Source organism: Grus americana, chromosome 16, assembly GCF_028858705.1.
Source record: "Grus americana isolate bGruAme1 chromosome 16, bGruAme1.mat, whole genome shotgun sequence".
Taxonomy (NCBI): domain Eukaryota; kingdom Metazoa; phylum Chordata; class Aves; order Gruiformes; family Gruidae; genus Grus; species Grus americana.
Window position 1 is genome coordinate 12,949,693 of NC_072867.1, and position 24,189 is coordinate 12,973,881.

The 24,189-nt window shown below is 41.9% G+C and overlaps 1 protein-coding gene across 1 annotated transcript in view; it reads right to left on the reverse strand.

The window, feature by feature from the left end:
* The window catches only part of LOC129213929 (transmembrane protein 132B-like), a 255,465-nt gene that overhangs the window by 17,444 nt on the left and 213,832 nt on the right, over positions 1-24,189 (reverse strand). The window lies entirely within an intron of this gene.

Genomic DNA, 24,189 nt, shown 5'->3' on the forward strand with positions numbered 1-24,189 from the left:
AGATCCCCTTATGGCTCATGAGCAGAACTGCAGCAGAAGCATTAATTTTTAGAACTTCTCAGTAATTGTTTCAGCAAAATGTATTCATAGTTGCTTTGTGTCATTATAGGAAATTACTGCCAAAACTAGCACATGGGCTCTATACTGCAACTCTTCTACCCTCTTGGTCTGAGGGATCCTTCGGCACAAAATCAAGGTCCTGAGCACAGATGCTATTGATACAAAGAACATGATGTAGCCACACATTTGACCGGTGTCCTGGAAAGACAGAACTCTTCTTCATGAGGTATGTTTTTTTAAGATATTTACGTGTGTGTGTGTGTGTACTTTTAGATTATATACACACATTTAGATTAATGTATAACATGTACTTGTATCTATATACAGGTTTGCATTCTGCTTTGAAGCAAGAGAGAGGTGATAGTCTCCAACAGAGTCCATGTACTGTGGTTTCAATCTTTTAAAACCACGGCTTATGAGATACAGCTGTGTTACTGAAATGAACTTTGTTCTCTTTTCAGGACCATTCTGTGTCATGTTGTATAATGCATTGGGACGCAGATCTGAAGGGATTCTGGCTAAGCCAGTGATTAAACTCTGGTTTACTGGAGTTACTGGGATAACTCATGGAGACTTCAGTGGGGAATATGCTGAAACACAGGATGGTTTTGCTCTGCAAATGTACCTCAAATCTTTTCTGATATTAACAGGAATTAGGGGTTACTGAGCCAAGAAAAATTATAGAAAATAGGTAGCAGTCTTTTTTTTCCTCAAAGGCAGTCCTCACATATGACTTTGAAATTAAGTTTGTCCTGCTTTAATTCTCAGATTAACATTTTTTTTCTCTTGAGCTCTGACGTGGTATATTGCTGTTAGATGGACAGTACCTGAGTTCTGCTGTCATGTGGAGCACATTTAAATAACAACATTTTGCCTAAATGGGTCTTACAATGTTTTTAAGATTTATAGGCAACTTGCCTAAGAATCGGCTACTTCAGAAGCAAAAGAATACAAGCAACCTTTATGCAGGTCAGTCAGTGACAAGTTTTATTTCCAGAATTATTCTGACGACATTGAAAATTATGGCAACTCTCAAGCTAAGCATGAAAGGAGACACATTTGGGAAACATTGTGCCAGTTGATCTGTTGGTATTTACTCACCAAACATCAACCACGTGAAATGTGTTTCACACTTAGAGAGACCACACAAGCAAACTTTCCAGATTGTCCCTTTGATAACATCACTGTACAACTAACGGCATTCTTCTGTACTGCTTATTATTAGGTAATAGCTTTGCTAAAAATATTGTCAAGTGCTTTGAGATTCTTGTTAGAAAAGCTCACTGATGTTTTCCTCTCCATATGCAATATCCATATAGAAAGTAAAAGAGGTGCACCTCCACATTTACCATTTTCAAGTCAGCTTCTCAGATCCTAATCAATGTACTGAACTACGATCGATTGCTTTTTTACAAAGGAACTAAGCCAGGTTGTGAGGGATGGGGCAAAGGAAACTAAGTCAGTCTTCTGGAGAAAATACTCCTTCCACATAAATGCTTAATGAATACAAGAATTTAAAAAAAAAAAAAAGAAAAAAGAAAAAATCTAGCTATCTGATAAAGAGCTTAAAATGGACTCCAGGCTCAGGAGTACCACAAATGAGATGGAGCATACGCAGAATCTTTGTTTCCCCCTCCTAATGTGTCACAAGTGTCTCTGGAAAGTTTAAGCACATTAATCAAGCCCATTAATTGAATGAACAGCTGAGATTCTAAATCATAAAGCCTACATCTAGGGAGTTTTGTGAGAATTAATACAAGACAGAAATAATTAAGAAAACTCAAAGAGGGAGGGATAAACATCAAGACTGGATCAGGGGAATAACTAATATCTGACATGGCAGCACTAATATTTTAGATTCTCTTCTTGCTGCTTAAACTGTTCTTGTCTTCTTGTCAGCAGGCAAGAAAGGTGCTAAATTAGGGAACTGAAAGATGGACTTTGATTATAGCTGTAAAAATATCAGGCTAGGCTTACAAATTTCATAGATTATATGTCTAGACAGAGCCATTCAGTCATTTATATACTGACCAAGAGTGAAGTATAAATCAGTATATATAACTATGCTATAGAAGTTCACCCAGTGCCCTTGTGTAGAGTTCAGAACTCATGTTTCGTTTAAGTGTATCTTCTAGAAAATAATCGAGCCTTGATAAGAAAACTTGAAGAGAGACATTATTGTTATTTCAGTTCTCTATCTGGAATTTGAGTTAGGTACCTCTGTTAGGTACAAGCAAACCAAAGAATTTAAAGGAAAATTAAGTTATTGCAAATAAGGATGAAAACCACAGCAGTCAGATGAATCCCGTGATGAAGTATGTGGACCCATGACCACTGTTTAACCATTCAGGCTAGACTAAAGGTTACCCAAGAAAGCCTCTGTAACATTCACATGCATTTAATTACTGCCGTGTTTCATTCCCTACACCTTACAGCAGTTGTCACTCAAAAGATTTGGTTCATCTGAAGGAAATGAGAAACTTGAGGTACAGAAAATGCCCGGCACTGCTATTTCACTTGGTATCTACTACAGACCCAGGACAAAGAATTAATTTCACCCAGGCCTTAGAGGAGAGCTGTGGTTTCATGCTAACAGCACTCTGACGCTCCTCCAAAGTGAAGAGGGAATGAGACACATTGAGCTTTGCGGACTCGGTGCCAGCTGTATTCTCTGGCCGATGGCCTACAGCAAACGTTCTCCTTCACTTTCTCCTTTTTTAAGTCTGCTCCATAGTTTTCTAGTCACAGTCCGACTGCCAGAACTGTTTTGTGATGCTGCTGGAAGGGGAACTCCTACAACCTGTTGCTGGAGTTTGGGGAGTGCATGTCTGTTTACATCAGAAAGTGCTCAGGTTTGCCGTGGGGCAAGCTCTGATGCAGCAGGGCGACACAGGCAGTTACATCAGCAGGTGACTTACGCACAGATTTCTTTTGAGCTGCTGAACCTGAGGGAACAAAGAGGGAAAAGGCTGTAAAGTCTCTCCTGCAAACACTACACAGTGGGAAGACGCAGCAAAAACTCAGAACTGTCACCCTCTCATCTAAAATGCACAGAGCAAGCCTGTTTAAAAGCCTGTTGCTATCCATTGGCAAAAGCCTGACAAAATCAGAAAGTGCTATTTTGCTATTTGAGACATTTTGCAACCAGGAGGGCAGGACGGCCGGCGATGTGCTCTGGTATGCAGGTCAAGAGAAAGAGCTGCAATTAACCTCTCCAGGCTTTGAAGCAGGTGGTTGGCTCCAATCCCCGCAAGTAATTGTAAAAAAGCACAATTTGCCCTGTACAGCCTGTCACAGCCTCCTCGTTTTAGACTAATCCAGTACAAAAGTAGCTAGCGGTCCAAAAAAGTAATTGGGAAGCCATTCGATGTTCTGATCAGCAAAGGTTTATACACCCTTTGAGGAAACAGGTAAAAAGGAGGGAATGTGAACTGACAAGAAAACAAATAATGCCTGCTGTGTGGTTCATCTTTGCATGCAGGTTTGATTCCAAAACTCACACCTTACCCTCAGCTTGCAGGTCATTTTGTAAGGAGACTGCATGAGATAGATGTAACAGAAAAGAGTTGCACTCCTTGTGCCTGTTAACCACCCTGGAGTTTTTCAATTAAACAAGACTTTGCTGCTGAATGCCTGCTTGGCACAACCTTTTTTCCCCAGCACTCTCTTGTGTGGGAGGAGAGAGCAAAGGGCTTCAGAGTGCCCTGCCACACCGCATCGCCACTCAGCAGCACTTCAGGGCTTTCCCAGCCCGCACCTCAGCTCCAAGTTCATCTTTTTTCACCTTCAGACATATACTTCTTACCGATACATACATGAATGATGTGTGCGCACACAGCTGTGCATGAACCCATATAATGAGTTTTAAAGAAAAAACTGCTACCCAAAAGAATTAATTCTGTTTAATTCGTTGTGAAGCAACAGTGACTAAGTGGATGTAAGAGTGACACCAAGTACAATGCCACACTGCTCTATGACACTTTTCATGTATGAATTTTTGACACACAAAACCCAAAAGGATGGTGGTATTTTTTACAACCCATTTATAGAAGAGGAAACTGAGGCACGCCAGTGTGTATTCGCATTGAATCTAACACACAGCCTTTTCAACTGAGAGCTATAGCCATTCAATTACTCAGTCAGGTCCCCAAATGATTTAAATTTGATGTTCAAAGTCACCCTTTGAAAAGAGATCCTTTTTACACTTGCTTTCAAAAGAGCCTTCAGCAGTACTTCAGCAGAACTGGCCTTTACAAAGAGGAGTTTTTTGCCTGGAATCAAAATCTAAGCATTTAAAAATACTTGTTTAATGGAACAGATGTGCAGACTTATTCAGTTTCGTAACCCTGTTTTTTTCAACAGCAAACTCCAGCCTTATGCCAATCCCTGCCTGAGACTGCTATTTCTGATGTCCAGCATGGGAGGCAGAGCCCAGGACGTGGTCTGGCTGCAGCCGCCCAGCCCTCCGCCGACGGGCCCAGCCAGCCCTGGTCTTGGGAGCCAGAGCTCTACAGCAGAAGAGGCAGGAATGACAGATGGGCAAATTGTGGACATTTATGAAAGGTCAGAGGCATAGTGCACAGTACTGCTTTGCAGCAAATGTGTAAGGGATGCAAAATCTCGTTATTGTGGCTGAGGCTATAAAGAGAACAATTGTAACAAGATTTTAAAGTGAATGGTGCCTAGAGTAAATGGCTCATTCTCATAATAATCTTAAAACTGTAATTTTGTGGTACTTCCTGAATGCCGCCTTTTCCACCTTTTCTGCGGCATTGTTCCTGGCATTGTCTTGTTAGCCCATTAGGAAGGACTTGCTGAGGTACTTCAAACCCTTACGCTGTGTGTTTTTCTTCTGTCTCTTGCATCTTTTTATATGGCCACAGCGTGACTGTATCAGGGGTTTGTTCCTGGGTTGGATAATTTTGTACTTTATTATTGGCACATGTTTGCTTTAGAAGCACAGTCTGAAATTACTTCCTCAGCCTGAGGAATCTGCCTTAGTGTTTGGGTAATAGTTGAAGACAAAAAGAAGGATTATTTTTCATCCTATCCTCTTCTTTCTTCCTCGTTCAAACCGCAGGTTACCTCTGTGCCTCCCCTGGCTCCTGTCCCCTTCTGCATTGTGCACTGCCCGAAGCCATTGCTAGAGTCTCTCCTAAACCAACAAAGTGACAGAAAGATACGCCTCACGTCTTGAGAGAAATAAACAAATAAAGGGTTTTCCCAAACCCTTTTCAGCTAAGAAATGCTGGTTTTATTTCAAGTCAGATTTATGCCTGATAACAGTCAGTCTAGAAAATGTCAGACTTCTTGTTTTGGCTGTAGTTGTATGTGATGTCACGACATGTTAATTATTCTAGTGCATAATATTTGCCCATATGCACGTGTCAAGTGATAACACAAAAGTAGAAATTTTCATTAGATTTTATTTCCTTTTTAAAATAAAACCTGATTGGCCAGGGTTGAATTACAGTCCTGCCCCAGAGCAACACATTGTCTCCTGTCGAGCTTCTGTGGCAGAGACAGTCCAGCGTCTCACCCTGTGCTGTGAACCGCACGCAAACCTCTGCAAAGCACTTCTGGGCCAACCCATGGGACTCGTGTTTCTCCTGTACCGGTACAGCACGGCTGTGCGGGACTCCTGCGGTGAGAAGTCGTGTTGTCCCCAGACCCAGCAAGGTGAGAAGCACCCTGCGAGGAGGAGACATTGCACTTGCTTCTGACACCCGTGTGGCAATGCAGTGCAGCTTCCAAAGCAAGTCCTCGCATAGTACATATCAAAGCATTGCGTGTGGCCTGCAAGGCTGAGCAATGCATTTATTTCAGCCTTTTCCACAAGCAGGGATTTTTCTGTGCAGTTAATTCTGGCAATAGTTCTGCTTCCCCCTGCCCCGGCTAATTCTGTGTACTGGGGTCTGCACACATCATCTCCAAGCAATTTGAGGCAAATGGTAGATTAAGAATATACAGTGTAAATGATGGCAAATGACATGATGCTGAAATTGAAACTAATGAAAACAGAAGTTTTATTCCCTTTTAATTTTAGACATATGCAGAATAGTCTTGGAAGTGTCATTTTTGAAACATTCTTTTGACATTAATTTGTTTTTATTGGCAAATCCGTTCTCCAAGTACTGTTCTCTAGAATAGCTGCTGTAGTTTGAGATTTAAGTGTTGGCTACAGGGATCCCTCAAGATATATTCTAAGGTTCATTTCCTGCTGAGAAACAATAGCAAGAGTTTAAGTCAAGTATTCCCCATCCCATGTATTCGACATGTGTTTGCTTTTCGTCTTATCAGTGAATAATAATGTTACATGGCAACGGTATACAAGCTGCATGATTCAATGTGGTCCAATAGCTATACTTACAAACACGAGTAAAATGCTTTTTCCATCCCTACCACCAGCCTTCACTGGAGAAAATGTAAAAACTTAAATATGTCAAGATGAGCCTGAAGCATTTCCAATGCTCTTCCTCTTAAGTAGTCTTAAATTGCAACATCTACCGAGAAGAAAACCACATACTTCTACTCTGAAACAAGAGGTATCCCCAATCTTATTGTTTGGGGAAGTCTGGATTGGGGCAGAAAAGGTCGTTCAGCCCCCACAGCCCTGTGGTATCCTGTAACTACAGGCCAGTCAAATCCTCTGTCAGCAGGAATAGTGCCATGTTTGGGTCAGTTATTTTCAGATACACCTGCTCTTTTTTTAATTACCTAAAGTCTTGATCTTACAACTGCTGAAGTCAATCCAGTTGAATTAAGCGGAGGATGATCAAACATCAAAAGCCAGAGTTTCAGAGGTTAGCAGGCATTTAACCAGGTAGGCGGAGATTTCCAAAACCACACGAACGAAGCCATTAGGAAAGCCAGGCCATTTTGAAATTACCATTTTGTAATGGTCATTCGTCCCAGTTTTATTGTTCTATAGACTAAAGTCGGAGATTTAAAACTCATGTCAGGACTTCAAGTTTCTCTCGTTAGAGACAGAAGCACAATCTGACAACCACTTGCTTTGAAAGTGAGGAGTTAGCGGGGGCACACGTGCTTCAGCACTCAGCCCAACCCAGAGCCAGTTCAAGGCCCCAAGAATGAGCCCCATGGCTACAATGAGCCACACAGAGAACATTACAGGTACAGATAATAACAACAGCCGTAACTGTGTTTGCCAAACTGGGCCTATCCTGAAGACTACTTATGGCGGTGGTACAAAATACAAACTGTAATTTATAATCAGGTCTGAAATGTAATGGTGAGGAGTTAGAAGCAAGATTGAAAGGAAAACTCTTTGTCCAGGAAAGCAAAGATTTGGAAAACCAGATAATAAACTGAAGTGCTGTGTGTTCAAGAGACCAGAAAAACATGATGGTCTGAGCCTTAAGCTTGTGGAGGGGATATCAGTTACACAGAGGCACAGAACTCCACGTGGACAACATGAGACTATTTCAATAGCAGCTCAGCAGCAGTTAGCACAATAGAGTGAGTGATACCCTATTGTTTTATTGAAGAAGGCTCTGCTCATTTTCTCTGTAGATGTCACTATTTAACACTACTGATGAAGAGAAGCAGGATATTGGGGGAGGAGGGAGACGAGAGAAGGTATAGCTTGTAATGATGTGACTGGGTATTTGAAGTTTTGCAGTGTTTTACCTTTTCACCCCCATTGAAATGCACTGAACTGGAGGGAAGGACGGCATGGAAGACATTAACATTTTGGTTTAACAATAGAGACAATTGCTATGGCTTAGAAAAGGTGCGATGATCCATGAATGTACAATGAGAATTTAAAAAAACCTGCTGTACTGAATGAAGTGTGCACTATTCAAAAACTGTTGATCTGTGCAAAATTATTAAACAACACACAAGATCTGCCAGGATTTCAGTCCCAGGTGCAGAGCAGCTGCTCTCATTCACTTTCCGGCATGCCGTGCAGGGGCGTTCCTGCTGGAGATGATAAGTTTGGCGGGTGCACAGGTTGAAAGGGGAGGACCAAAGAAGGTGAGTGTGTTTTCAGACTCCAGTCTGCTGCTTGGCCTGACTTAGTTCAGGCTCAGTAGTAACTGCTGTGCATCCACAGTGGTGGTGCAGCTGCTAAGAAGGGCAGATGTTCTGGCATTTCATTCTTATTGATTATGTAGAGTGAATACTGAAAGTGATTGGGGCAGCTAATAACGGTACATGGTGGCTGCCAGAATGGTTTCTGCTCTGTGTACCAGCTGAGCTTTTAATTGCATTTTTCCTACAAAAATCAAGCTGAGGAATTCTGTCGGAGTTAAAAGTTACTGTTTCTGCTCTCCCTACTGATTTATCAATGCTATGTGCTGATTAAGAAAGAGAGATCATCTTCATTAGGTCAAATCAATGGCCGTATTAAGATGCTGGTGTCTTTGGAAGATAAGAGAATGCCTTTGTTCACAGTACCTGGAATAGATAGCGGTTGGTCTGTCAGGGATGTCAGCTCCCCTGCACAAGAAATGATGCTTGATACCAGTGACTAAAAGATAGAGGTGGCTGTGTTGCTATTGGTCTTAGCACAAACATTTCTACAGACGGTTGGGAAACCAGATGGGACTCCACTTTGATGTGTGAAAGAAAAATGGGATGTTACTGGTAGAGGAGACAGCATGCCTTTTTTTTTAGGTTTGATCCAACACTTGTTGAAGTAAATGGGAGACTTTTCTACTGATTTACTGGCCTCAAACCAGGAGTTTTAAAGGATGCGAGGACATCACTGTCTATTGTAATGCAATGACAGCCAACTGTGACACAATCTTGAAACAGGGAGATTTTTAGGCAGTGTTTTTTCAGCGGCTGAAGTTCTTTGGTATATCATCAAGTTGTTTGGACAAACTGCAATTATCTCTTGATACAGCAGCAGTTCCACTGCCAGGATGCAGAAGAGCAGGTGCACATAAAACTTATCATTGTGGTTCAAGCTTATTTAAATCTCAGCACAGTTTGTGTTGGGGGAAGCCTCAGGAACACTCTTTTTTCATTCAACCACTACTTTTGTTGATAACTAGAGCACATGGACCAAAGCTCACAAAGCAGGATCTCCTGCTTCCTTGTCTAGTTGCAATCAAAATTGTGCCAGTCCCATTCTTGCTCCATGAGTTTCTCTTTCTTTTAAGCAATCTAGTATGCAAGTCAGCATAGCTTCTACTTGCCTTGTCACCACGATGCAGTACCTCTCCTGGGCTAACATCCTTCCCAGACAGACATGCTTATCTCTGGACAGACAGCTTCATTCTTTGCGCTGAGATAAAGGATCTCCCACCAGCACAAATTCTAAGTCCATGCTTATCTGAGGTAGCTTTTGCTTAAGTATTTGATCCTTAAACTTCTGCAGATTAGGCATTACCACCACTTGTTAGTTTAAGTAAACATCCACACACTTCATATTCATCAGCTGGTATCCCAGAAGGGCTTAAGAGCTGTTTATCTGGTGAAATCCCAGCATATGGTGCCAGTTCTTTCTTGCACCAATTCTAATTGCAAACACTGAACCTGTTCTGTAAAAACTGTTAATTAGGTGAAACTAACACATATGTTTGAGCTATAAGCTAAGGTGGTGGGGGGTTTTTCTTCCCTCTTTTTTTTCCCCCACTTGAATTGCTGACACAAATGGGGTTATAGGCTGACAGAATAATTTACACATCATTGAGAAAAGTAAGAGGGGAGAATATTTGGGCAGATGTAACATGCTTCAGTTCCAATGAAGTTCTTTGTAAAATAATGGGCTTTAAAAGTAATCTTCTGTGTACTAAGTAAACTTAGTGTTCATGATTCATGGCTCTAATCCCTGTGACTGAAATTTAAGATCTAAGGCTCCATGAAATTAAAAGAAAAAGAAACAATTACATGCATATTCATTCAATTTCATGTATTGTGTATGCTTCAATTTTTCCAATGAAATTTTAACAGGGGAGATAGAGGTTTCTAAAGAATGTGTACTTGAAAAAAACGAGCAGGTCAGTTGTAATTGCTGGAGCTAACCAGCTCTTCTGTGCCTGACGGTTTCTCGAGGTTCCTGGAGAATGCAAGTCACCTCCAGGTTTCCTCATCTCCCACAAATATTTCATAGATGCTACAACAGAGTGTGCAAAAAGCACAAGAATGCTGAGTGTGTACAGCCCTCGTGTACGACACCAGCCACTCAGCCCCCCAGGCTGCACAGAAAGGCTGTGGAGTAAATAGGAGGATGCCTGCAAAACAGGGCCACTGCACATCAAGTCCTTGCGCTGCTCCTGGACTATTCCGTAGAGGAAAGGAGCCCTGTATGCTGCTTCTCCCACCAAAGGACAACTGCACCCCTTCCCTGTGAATGTAATTTGAATATATGGCAACTACAACAGCACCATAAAGCCACAAGCCCTGAAGAAGACTAGACAGTCAAGTAATAAAGCTTGTGAGCTTAACATAGTATTAAGAGTAATGTCTTGTCATGAATGTTAGCCACACTGATCTGGCCTTCAATTGTGTCCCAGTAACAGAAGGATACGCTATCCTTATCCCAAAGGATCAACAGAAAACTAGGGAAAAAAAAAAATATCCAAAAAGAGCTTTTAAATACGCAGCAGTACCCTTTTATTTGGTAAAGAAAGCTCTGGTCCTATGCCTACATTTTAGTGCATCGACATTTATAATTCTTCCCAGCTAGTTTTAATCTCTGAGCCACAAATAATTCATTAATTAGTGAAAAAGGAAAAAGGGACATTCAGAAAGCAAACACAGCCAACAAAAGCAGCCCTCAAACTGCATTCATTCAGCCAAGTGCTTCAATAAAATTATTTGGAGAGAATGTCAAGAGCCTTTACCTAAAAGAATAACCTTCCTTCTCCGGTCTTACAAGACTAGACTACACTAGACTGTTTTATTCATCTAGTATAGGATGGTACAGAAGATAGGCATTAGGACAGAGTTCCCTACTCAGCAAATGGAAAAAGCCAAGAGACACAGATAGATGTAATTCAAAGAATCGAATTTAGATACATACAAAGATGGTGCAAGTTCCCTGCATATACAAAGTCAAACAACTTCTAGACATCACTAGATCGCACATCCTATTGCACTGCATGCGCTATAGTCCTGCTAATGCTTGTAATTTTAGCACAACACTGAAAAATATTTGGTGCTTTCTAAGAAAATTCACGTTCCTGGAGTCATATTAGTCTGTGAAAAGCTAAACTTAATTTTTCAAATGAAGAAAAAAAACCCCAAAACATCTAGCTGTTGTGGGTATTATGAACAGTTTAAAAATGTGTACGTCCTAAAAGCTGAAAATACAGATGGGCTCCAAAAGAGCCCCAAAAGTATTTTGAACCTGATTTTTAGCCAGTGTTGTCACTTTTCTGGAGGAGGGTCTGTGTATTCCTGTAAGACCAGTATTGTAACTACAATATTCCTATATATTGTGTATAGCAAAAGGCACTTTTCAAATGACGGCAGTATTGTAACAATACAGGGGGATTTATCTACGGCACAGGGAAGATGAGAGAAAAAAAAATGTTCATTGCCTACAGAGGAGGTGAAGGTAAAAAGGGGAGTTCTGCATCTTCTGTCATCTCCATTCCTGCCCTGGAGGTCCCCACTCCCATCTGGCACTGGCTGTGGGAGCTTCCCGCTGGACTGTGCTGCATCATCTCCTTGGTGACTGCCCACGCTGAGCTGTGTTCCTGTGGATGGGGACTTGCAGGGAAGACTCTTGGACAGTCACTCGGGGAAACAGAGGGAGGTCTTTTAGGATGAATGCACTGGAAAGAAAAAGTCTCTGTGTATCAAAAATACGACCAGCTTTCCCTTTAAGTGTACAGTCGTGGGGCTGTTGAAAACGTCAGGAAGTGACTACATGACACAGCAGACTTTTCCAAGAAAATATTTAATCTCTCTTCAATGTCAGAATGACACAATCATGAGCCTTAGCTTACCTCCTTAATGCTGGATTTGCTTCTGTATATAAACAGATCTAAGATTGTGCTGAAGACTGCATGCTCCAGTTGTGACACAGCCTCCACTTAGAAGCTTAAATTCTGCATATATGTTGGGAAATATTAATTGTCAAGCTTAGTGTAAGTATTGGCATAACTAACAGTGTTAAGTGGCTAAATTTTCCAGAACTGTAGGCCACAGGCAAGAACTTTCACCTAGATATATTGAACTTTTGCTGAACCCTTTCCTGGAAAAGAAGGCCTCAGAGCAGGTGCAAGGTGGAAGATAAGGAACCTACAACTGTCAGCAGAGGTGGCAACTTTAGAGAAGGATCCTGCCTAGAGACAAGAAAGGACCCAGTGAAGAGACTGAAGGCCCCAGACCCCTAATATTACTCTTGTTCTCACTGCTGCCTGAGGGGAGAGGAACTGAGATCGTAAGGGTGTAATTGCCCAGGGATTTCTTTGTTCAGGGTCCCTCTGCAGAGGCACCCAGCTCGAACTGTTACAACTGCTGTACCATCCCAATAAATCATCTCATGAGGTTTAGAGCCTGAAACTCTGCTGTGGGAAATCTAGGGTGAAGAAACTTCCTTAATATATAAATTCAAAGGAATTATTATACCGTACGTACATAAGCTGCACCTCAGTCAGATGGAATCTCTTGAAAACAGGCCCCTATATAACTCACTGTTTCTGATGGCTGTACACCTGCAAATCCTCCTACTCTGAGCTAAGGTTTCTTGGCCAGACCAGGGGAGGAGAAATCCAAGGTAAAAACAAGAGAGGCTTAAGGGTGGATGAACAGCCTCTGGGGGGTTCAGAGGCAACCGAGCCAGAGGGTGCCTTGGGGTAAAGCTCCCCTTGTGTTACCCACAGAGGGACAGCAGTTGCACTGCTTCTGAGTCACAGGGGATTTACAGATAGCTCCTGAGTTACAAGAATGAAAATCTGATCTGATTGCAGTACCAGCTGCCTTTGTGTTCTCCAACTGGAACAGGAGAGGAGTGAATTGTCCCTCTGGTGCTGGAAGAAGCAGGGAGTGGAACAGAACAAATCCTGCAGAAGCAGCCCCATTTGGGGAGAGCGCTCAGGGTGAAGGCTGCTCTGCTGCTGTCTGTTGTTTAACTTTTATTGTGTCAATAAATCCAAACTCCAACAAGGGGGAAAGCAGCACATTTGGCTAGAGAGTCTATGCAGAGCAGTATAAGAAAATGCCTGATGCAATTGTAATACAAATGTTTGGCTACTGCATTGGTAGTAATGAATATGTTGTACTGAAGATGGAAACGGTTTTTTTTTCATTGACATGCACCAATGGTGTAAGTGCTCTGTTTCTAAAAAGTCTGCAGGACCACTGACATCTCCTGCTAACACCTCCCACCTTTTTTAAATTCTTTCATTAGCACGCTGGAGCTTTTGACCTTTAAGCGTCTTCCACTGTGGGCAAAGGATGGTGTTAAGGAAATGGCATTGCCAAGGATGACATCTTTCCTTCCACGTTTCTATCCAAACATGCGATTCAACCCCACGTGACACCTGCAACAAGTCATTGAATGGTGTTTATCTTTCTCTAGAGGTTCTCTGCTAGTCATCTCAATGTATTTTACAAAGAGAATTAACTGTCATAATCCTTTTTTACCAAGAAGGGAACACAGCTTATTAAAACCCTCTAACAGAAGAGCAGCCCCGAGGACACATGGTGGGTGGCTCAGAAGTAGCTTTTGGGCAGGTGGTCCTGCACTGAGCAGCCCGGGGTTGCCAGGTCCAAAGTTCCACGACATCACAGCAGAAAGGTTGTGCTAGGGGCTGCAGCTCTGAGGACTGCTAGGCTCTGCAAAACACAGAACAGACCACAGAGTTTTCTCTTTTGAGGAGAATTTTTTAAAACCTCCTAATCACAGTGAGAACAAACGTCAAAATGCCTACATTTTGGATCACACAAAATTTATGTTTGTTCCACAGAGCTCTTCAGAAACCATGACCTATCAAAATCAATAGTTTGCTATTGACTTTAACTTAAAGGCAGAGATTGAGTTGTCAGAAAAATCAGTGTAGAGCTACCTGACTCCTCCATTGCTCTCTTCACCGGATCATCTGTGCTCCAAAGCCCATATGACACGAGTGGACTGAGCTTCTTTCTCACCAAATAAGACCCTGTTGAAATCCAGCTGCAAATGAGTGTTCTTCCTATCTGTCAGTCTTTCTCCCATCTACAGCCACAGTGCATGTACTTGTATGAACTCTGTCTAAATGCCAAGAGAGATCTGTAAAGCTCTTCAGTTCCTCATTGAATCTGGGCAAAAAAAATAACCATTTCAACTCATGCATGAAAGATAAGTGACAACCCACAGAGTGCTGCCATAAGTTTTCTGTTGTACTTTTGGATTTTTCTCTTTTGGTTTGTTTTTTAACATCTTCCCTTAGGGGTCTGTAGATACAGAAAAACATGCCACAGTCAAAGAATGTAAAAAACACGGGAACAGAACAAAAAGGTTTCTTTCTATTCTTAAAGTTAGACCAATTCACTTCATCACAAGTCAAGTATAGGTAAAAGCTACGTACAACATAAATATATATCTCAAACTCTGGAATCACAGAAAACATATGAATCCGTTCGGCTCTTTTACTAGCAGTCAGGATTTCTCTCTGCTAACCAGAAAGCCTAAAGGCACGTTATGGACTTAACAGGAAGTATCTTCCATCAGCGGTGTAAACAAAGAATGAGCAAACCAGGAAAGGCTGCTTGTCATGATCACACCCATTTCTTCTTTATATTTAATGATGCCACATTCGCATAATCACCCAAACATATTCCCTAAAAGCCTCTGGTATGGGCCTCAGGAAATAGGAGTTTATTTAAAGCCTCTGCCATTGATACAGCATCGAAGGAGCCTGACCGCTTCATTAGCCCATATCGCTGGTGCCTGTCTGCAGGAGATGTCACTCCCCGTTCAGAGGGTCAGATGATGTCGGGGTTGCAAGTCGCTCGAATGCTGAGGCAAACAGGCATTTAGACAGTAAAGGTGTTGAGTTTATTGCTGTTGTTACGCACATAGTGCTACTGAATGCATGAAGAGCTAGACAATGTAAAAAATTGACAATACTTCCAGACTGTGTCTGAAAAGGAAATGATGTCATTAAAAATGGTGCTTTGTTAAAAAGCCCTAGAAAAAGGGATAGGGAAAGTCTATGTTAAAAATCCCTAAAAGAAGAGACAGGGAAAACAAAATGGAAATAAACCAGCTAGGTAATCTGAATACAAAGCAGGTTGACAGCACTGGCAAATGTACCTGATCGAGCTGTACATTAGTTAGCTCAGGTTTTGGTAAAAACGTATTACAATTTTACATGTATTACATATATTGAAGACGGGTCCGTTAGCCCAAGATGAATTCTTTGCCGTGGCTGCGACCAAAACTAGTTTAAAGTCAGCAGACATTTTATATGACTTTTCATCACATTGCCAGTCCCAAGCAGACTTACTCTGAGGGATACGATTAGATGAACAACCAGAGGGGTGCAATCCAGATGTGAGGTATTCTGTGCACAAATACAGAAGCTACTTTCACATGAAATCCTAGGTTGTTATCTTACTTTCATCTCCTAGCTTGCTATAGCTACAAAAAGTTAATGTGAAGCACAGATCTCATTTTTTAATTAATGCATAATTTTTCTTTTGTACTATTGTTCTCTGGAGACACTTCCTTCCCCATTCATTCACGTTAAACAGAGACAACATAATCTGGTGCTATGACTGTCCATTTCTGCCCAAGCAGAACACAAATCCTATGCAACTAATACCGTATCCCAGGCATCCCTGTCGCAGGGTAACAGGTGCTATCCCGTGGTTCTGTACTCTCTGAAAATCAGCACTGAAGGCTTTCTAGATGATTTTGCCTTTATTTTCTTTAAGAAACTCATGTTCCTTCTGTTCTTCACTGATCTTGGAGTTTTCTTAATACTGGCTTCTCAGCTGACATCACATGGATTTTTTTAATTTTTTTTTTACAGTGTTCATGCTGCAAGTGCATTTTGGATGCTGTTATAGGCTAACTGTCATCTCCTCCTCTGTGGCTTCATTTCTTATTTCATCCTGAAGTCTTCAAACAGTTTCTTGCATTGATCTCCCACTTCTGTGGCAACAGAGGGCTTAGTGAAGTTTTGTTTGGGATTTTAACTACACCTGCTGCCAAGAACCATACTTTTTTTTTCTGTCCATTCACCTCGTACTCTGATAGATTTTGTATTCTTGCCTTTCAGCTGTGCCTTTTCAGGTCTTCTTTCGTTTTTGTCCCTTTAAGCTCTTAGAGCTTATAGCTGTGTGGCTTCCCCTACCTGTTTTATTCTCCACACATAAAGACTCTCAAAAGGGGCTTAAGAGAGTGGGATCCCCACCTCCTCTTAATTTATGTTGGTGATGAGTGTCTAAGATGACCCTTTTGAGACATTTAAGAGCTGGACGGTCAGTATCTCAAAGCCAAAAGACTTGCTACACTTGCACAGACGCCTGTGATCCAGTGGGACACACAGCCACAAGGGAGGTGTCTAGCCCTGTGCCTGAGGAAATTTCAATACCTAAGGAAGGATCATCAAAACCACCTTTAAAAGATGAGCTCTTGAGCTGGAACCTCTCCTGCAAACCTCCTGCCTGGCTAGGGGATCTCTTTTACCAGTGAGCAGCGGAGGGGCAGTCATGATGTTCCTGTGACCTTTGCCTACACTGCTTGAGCTTACAACATCCCAGCTTGGAGCTCTGCCTGAAGACACGCTGGAGAGAAAACATGTTCCTGGACATGCACCGATCTTTGACAAAGCCAAAAGAGTCTTTCCATCAAAATCACTCTGGCCAGTGAGGCAGGTACCAGGGAGTATTGTATGTCCAGTTTATTTTCTGTTTGCTAAAGGATAACATGAAAAAGGACACTAGCATTCTCACCACTGACGTGGTCCTTAACACTCCAAACTTTCAAGGATGGGAGAGCTCATGAGTTCAAAGGAAATTATTTCTGCCTGCCAATAATCTCACCTTATAGCATGACACGCCCCTGCAGCAGGCATCTCTGAAGTCAGTTTGTGGCTACCAAAGCTATTAGATTCTATTTACTAAAATATTAAAGTCTCATGTTTTATGCAGGTCATAGATGTAGTCCTATTGATTTAACTTGAGAGCGCACCTTTTTTTGTGGTAGTAAGATGTTTGCTTTTCTACACTTTGCTGCCTTCCTTGTTGCCTAACACAGCAGTCTCTGCAGCTAGTGTAGGTCACCAGTTTTCAATGAACTCATGTTCAATGCAGGGTATTTGCACTTATTGATTCAGCATTAAGAGCCATTCTTGTGCAGATGTATTCTGCTTTGCCAGTCTATAGTCCACTTCATTTCTAGCTATGCACTCAGGTTCAAGGGGATTATTCAGCAAAGATTTTATTCAAACTAGAATAACCAAAATGCACTTCTGGTTTCCTGTGCTGCTCAAGAGGCTGCTATCTAGAAAACCAGCTTGCACTTTGAGGTTTGCGTCTCACACACTTCACAGTACCTGAAAGGCACTGTCAGAGTCTTCAGCAGCCATGGAAAAGGTTTGGTCCAGAGTGTCCATTTCTCCTGAGGTAAAAAGGCCAACTCAGTTGGCACCGTTAGATAGCACTAGTGGGTATCTCCTCTGCCTGCCTGGAGACCAGCGCACGCACAGTGGCTGTAGCTACACCAAAGGGGTTAGCAAGGTTGCACTGAGTTAAGGAGCTGGGAAGGGATGGGCTGCTCCACTCAGATTCCTGCTTTTCCAGATACCTTATATTTCTTTTTATTAGTTCTTTTCTTGTCTTTCAGTCTCATCCTAGCCTTCTTTATTTAGAATCACCTTCATTTTCAGGTACCTGAGGCTTTTCCCCAAGCTTGCTGCAGCTCTCTCTGAACTCCCAGTGACAGAGAGAAAAATCATTCTTTGAAGGACAGGCAACAGCAGCCCCCTTCAACATCTCTTCAGTCTCACTAAATAGGATCCCTTCCCACCCTGACCCACAGACACTCACACAATGTCAGAAGCCTTCTCCAAGGAGTCACACTCCTGTATGAAACCATCTGTGTATACTTCAAATGGGTTGAAGCTGGAGGCATTTTTTTTACAAGAAGGAGATCAAAGTTGGCAATAATATAATTTTCCTCAGTAAAATTAGTTACACAAGATGAAAATATCAATAATAACATAAGGCGATTAAACAAGCCACATTGTCAAGTTTGCTAAGAACAGAAGGTCTTAGCAAATGGCTGTCTAGTAGACTTTAGACAACCATACTTACCACCAACATTGTACAAAATAAACAAGCTGTAACTTACATAGTTATAGTTGCATGATATACACAGAGAATACTGGGAAACATTCGTTCATTGTGGGCATTCGCTTCATTAAACAAATAGCACAAAAGAGAAGCCTCCCAGTATCTCAACTCTCCACCCTAACAGTGCTGGCTGGATCTTCCCCATCCCACCATGGTTAAGTGCAATTAGTTAGGATCCAGCTGCACCCATGTGGTGTCCTCCCAGTGTTCTGTTGCACGGTAAGGAGACAAAAAGCCATCCCTGGACCTCTGCAGGAGAGGGCTGACAGAGGAGGTCTTGCAGGATAAGCTGCAAGACACAACTCCGGCAGTCTGCTCTAAGAAAAATGCAGCCCCACATTCACAGCCGCTGTTTCCCTTCTACCCTTTACTCGCTTCGGTGTTACTTTGTTCTCACTTATGGTACTCAGGTCCTGATCTTCACTCAGTAATTTTGCAAATTTTTGCTTGGCATTTATAGTGCACAAAATGTGCTTAAAACCACAGCAATGAAGGATTTACTCCGAGGAAGGATCTTCTCATTTTGCACTGATAATCCCTCATGCTAAACTCACTACAGGTTGGGGAAATCTAAAAGGCTACAGCTTCTGTGTGGCAGGAACTATTTAAGTCTGCAGTTTTCCAGTATTGGTGTATTGAAATCTATTATTTGTGGGGTGGCAATAAAAGATGTGGAGAGAAAATCTCCCCTGGCAACATGTGCTCATGAAAGGCCCTTTCAAAGCAAACATTCTAGCAGTGAGAAATACTTCAGTGCGCTGCATTCCCGTGTTCCCCTTCCTTCCCTCCCCGCCTCCCCAGCCTATGCTCTTAGTATTGGAATAATAAATTTCTTTGTGCCCCATCTTACAAAACCGTTTCACATCACCTTCATGCACTTGGCTGGGAAAGACCTCACAATCAAAGGTTATATTCTTTCACACAGCGCTATCAGTATTTTATGTTTCTTTGCAGCCAAGTGTTATCAGCTGGTCATATAGCATTCAGTTTTGGGGGAAAAAATAATCATTGTATTCTGAAATACTGATTGCATCAAATGGCAACTAGATTGGAAGACAGTAATCACGCTGGGCTCAGGCTATTAAATACTCGCTTGGAAAATTGGCACTTGCTGAGCCTCTATGGAAAGAAATGAATTAAGAAGGAAAACAGTAAGGAAGGGCATACATTAATTTTGCTCTGCAGTGGATAATTTTGAGCGTAAGAGATCTAAGGAAGGACTGTGTGTCTTAAGGATTTTCTTCTACATTTTCTGAAGAAAACCTGAGAGCTATTGGAGAGGGGTTGCAAATTAAATTCAAACAGTAATCTCAGAAGCAGCAATTGGAAAACAGCAAATAAATAAAGCATATAAATAGGAGATAGCATCTCCTGCTAGGAACTTCTCTTTTCTGACAATGCAGCTCAAACAAAGAACTCCCCCTTGCCGGCAGTCCTGCTGGGCAATCTCCATTCTTCGTTCTCTGGGCAATGTCATTCCCCTCCTCACTGCTAAGCTGCACTGGATATTTGTACAAGTAACTCAATAAAGGATTACCTCCCAGAATGTCTATATTGTAGCAAGCCCTGTGTAACTCTTGTTCAGCTGTGAGAGCTGTAGGGTAGGCACTGTGTCCACGCCACTCTTAGACAGGGTTGAGTACATTGTCAGCACTGCACAAATAATAAATGCATGCAACTCAAATAACCGCCCAAATCTTCGTCAATGAAGTATACAGCCATTTTACAGCCTTTTTTGACACTTGAAAGAGTTCGTGTATCTCTGCTCACTATTCCCCTGTTTATTACAATACATCCTTTTCTCTGGCTCATGACAGATTTCGGATCCAGGCTTGTGTTTAAGGAAGGTTTTCTTCTCCAGCCCAGGGCAGGACTGTGTTGCTCACCCGCAGGACATTACAGGTGCTCTCTAGCAGGAGCAGGCTGGAATTCTCTTTGAAGGAGCTGCAGAGTTCATTAGCTGCTGACTACATGCTGCTAAAATATATTTTTACAGTGTTGGAAGGCCATATCCTGCAATAGTGCTCACACGAGTAGTCCTTACTCTCACTCAGTAAATGGGGCTATTTGTACAATTATTATGGGAGCAAAACCAGAACAGGAGCAAGCATTATAATATCTGTAATGTATATCACATAGATTTTATACACAGGGATACATACATCTATATACAGCATAGATCTGTCTGACTTTTTCTCTGGGCACATTTTGAAAAGCAGAGCGGGTGCCCAGCAGCTGCACCCCCATTTCAGACCACTGTCCAGCCCGGCGTGGAGCCCAGGCTCTCCTTAGCTCCAGGGGTGGGGGTGGAGGGGTGCACTGTGCAATGACAGAAAAAACAAGTTTGTAAAAATGCCTGTTGGAGGCTGTATTTTAAAAATGTGGCAAAGCAAGCTGAGTGTAGAGGCTAAGAAAATGCAGAAGAATGTCAGAAAATAATTAGACTATGCTGTAAACTCTTCCAAGCACAGGCTTTGTCTACTGACCACAATTACCATGTCTCTATGTGTGTCTGTGTGTGTGTGTGTGTGTATGTGTGTGTGTGTGTATAGATATGAGAAGGGCATTCATATGCACCCCCCGCATGCATCTATTAATTTCTATACATATATGTATCTCTGCGTATGGTCTTATGTGCACCAGTATTTTATTGCCTCACAGTTTACTGTGGGAATCTAGTTTTGTACCACATGTGTGCTTTTGAATCTAAACTGCCATACTTTTTAAACAAAGTCAAGTTTTTGCCATACAGTTGAGAATAGATCTGTACCAAATGTAAAATAAAAACATTGACCATCTGTCTGGAACAGGAGCACTAAGGTGAGTGAAGTTCCTGTTTGTCTCCCAGGGCACGATCTCTAGGAGACGGCGTTATCAGTGCCAGTGCCGTAGCTGCTGGACCACTGACTATATTAACAGAAATACACGAGCAATATGCGCATTTGTTCTAGGATCGCGGAGCACTTCCAGTGCTTTTCCTCAGGAGAAATTCATCAAAGGAGTAAAATTAAACAACCTAATATTAACAAAACAGTGATTCATTTTCACACTGAATTCAGTGAAAAGCTGCTTAATTCCCTAGCTGAGCGTCACAAAATTCCAAATATGCCCCACTGAGGAGATGTAGAATGTAGAGGTAATGGGTTTAGTTTCTATTTCCTATTGAAGAAATGCAAACTGTAAAGTTTTAATCACTGCTTGACACTTGATTTTTTAAAAGATATACCTGGACCACGCTCCAATAGCCTGACTTGGCTCACAAAAGCAACTCTTTACCTCTCCAGCAAACAGAGGATGTCTTTGATGTGGGAGTGAATGTTTCGGTACAGTGACATTAGTATAAATCAGACCTTAAGAATCCACAACACAAAACAAAATGCTAAATCCTGCCATTTATTTAACCCCAAAGCCACTGTTCCCACTGAAGCCACTAGCGTAACGCGACTGGGAGCAGAGAAAAGCCATGCCCCAGTGTGTGTCTTCCACTCCCTGTACTTCATGCAAATGGAAAAAGAAACACCACTTACAACCTCACTTTGTTCCTTCATCCTTATTTAATGAGTTGTCTGATTCATTAATCCAGCATTTAGCTGTTGTTCCTTAAGGCTGGATTTTCCTCATTCCCCTCAGAATCCCAGATACACCCCAATCCTGATGTACAACGGTACAGATCTGCCTAGCTAGTTCTCCTCTTGTTGCTGTTCCCGTGAAGGAAATCAAAATAGTTTTCATTCTTATTTCCAATTCCATACGATGAGAATGTAAAAACATTAATAATTAAAAACATAGCAAGAACAAAAATGCTTTCTACCACAGAGGAGAGAGGGAGCTGGTTACTGTCAATGGGAGGTGCTTTTTATGTCAAATAAAATTAACTGCACTTCAAAATGATGGTGGCGTGTCCGCCTCATTGTCTCCATCCTCAACTCCAATTACATATCTCAAGGGGACGCATCTCCAAACACATTACTAAAGCACAGGTGTGGATAAGTTAAACCACAAAAAACATATACGCGAGTTGCATTCAAATTCTGACTGTGCAAAGAGTTGGTTGCTGAGCGTGTTGCTCAGTGCCGAGCTGCCTCAGCACAAAGTTCTCTGGAAATAAAGCCTGTTTGTGGGTGTGAAAGATTCAGCATTGTATATACATTTTAACGTATATTTTTGGTGCCCCAAACACTATTGCTTACTTATGGGATGCTATGCCATCCAGAAAGTATCATTTGCACTTCTCTCAACTATCACATCAGTGAAGAGGGCGGAAGACAAAGACCTTTTTCTCATCGTGTAGCTGACAGCTAATGGCTGTTTTAACTTTCACATGGAGCAAATTTTGCCCTCTGGAACACCTCTGTCACTCTAATGCCTTTCACACAGTTGCATGACTTTAGCTGAGAGCACGTTTTGGCCCCAGGGGTTTTGATGACAATGGGACTCTGAATTAATTTGCCCAGCCAGAATGATAGTTCAAGAGGTATAAAAGCCTCAGAATCCATGAGTTTCACACATCCGCAATTAAAATATTTAAATGGCCAGCTGCATTAAAGTTTATAAAGCAGAGTTAATTTCCTACAGAACTTGGAGAAAAAGCCTCCAGAAGTTTGTCATTTTCTCCCAACAACAGCTACTTAGTGCTGCATTTGCATTTGCTGAGCCTGGACTGAGTTGTTTACTCTGTGCATCTCTTAGTATAAAATATTCGGAGTTTATCCTAAGCAATATTGCGGTTCAGGCTAATGATTGTTTCCCAGGACTGGGATCCATGCCCTTTGCATTTCTGCTGTCAGAGCAGCCAAATGCTAAGCCATAGAATTGTTTTCTTCCTCTGAAGCAGCAGCTGGTCCCTTGGAAGACACCATAAGCATCTCTGCCGAAATCTGTGTAATTGCACATGTCGGCATGGTCTGTTCTTAACGGATCCTCTCCCAGACAAAACACTGTCTTCTCAAGCTGGCTTTGAAGACTGTGTGTGTTTAAAAATAGCTTCAGGAAGATACACACATATATTTTGCTATAAACTGTGTACAATGTGTACTGTGTACAGAATATTAATTCTTCAATATGTGATTGTGTGAGATTGCCTCATTGGCATCATTATTGCTATACATGGAGCTGTTCTGTGTGCAAATACGATTCTAGACCGAAAGTTTTAGCTTGGCACAATCATAAAACAATATAGATTTCAACCTGTTGCTGTGTAACAAGAGTGGGTTTAAAGATAAATCTTTAATATGCAGTAAGTGGCTATGTTACTTTTTCTGATCATACTTTGTCTAGCTAGAAAACTAATTAGCAGAATCTGGTGACCTGAATGTCAGAACCTCTGATATTTCAACAAAAAGCAAAATCCTTAATTCAACAGTTGACATATTGTAGGAGACCTGCCGTACTCTCCTGCATATCTGTTATGACTCATAACCATGAACTTTGTATGGGGGCAAAGGGGGTGGGGGTTTTGGCCAAAATAACGCAAAATCGTAAGAAGCTCTAATTTATAAGTTTGACGAATTGCAAGCAGCTTAATTATATTTAATTATTGCCCTAACTTAGGCATACCTGTCTACAGATACAAAAGACAAGATACACAGCCTTCAACAGGTTCCTTGCCAATAAATCCTGCTGGGCCAGGAGTATCCTCATCACCGAGGCACTACTGAGACAGAGACCAGCAGCTGCACAGAGGTCTGGAGCAAAGCAGAGACGTAACCCAGAAGTCCTCAGTCCCAAGCAGGATCCTCACCTCCTAAGTAATCCTTCTGTTCAGCTGAGGAATGCTTCACTGTTGTAAATCTCTTGCCTCTGCCAGGCATCAGGGGAGTCATTATTTCAGGGGCTTTGTAATGGACTGCAGGTCCGTTACCT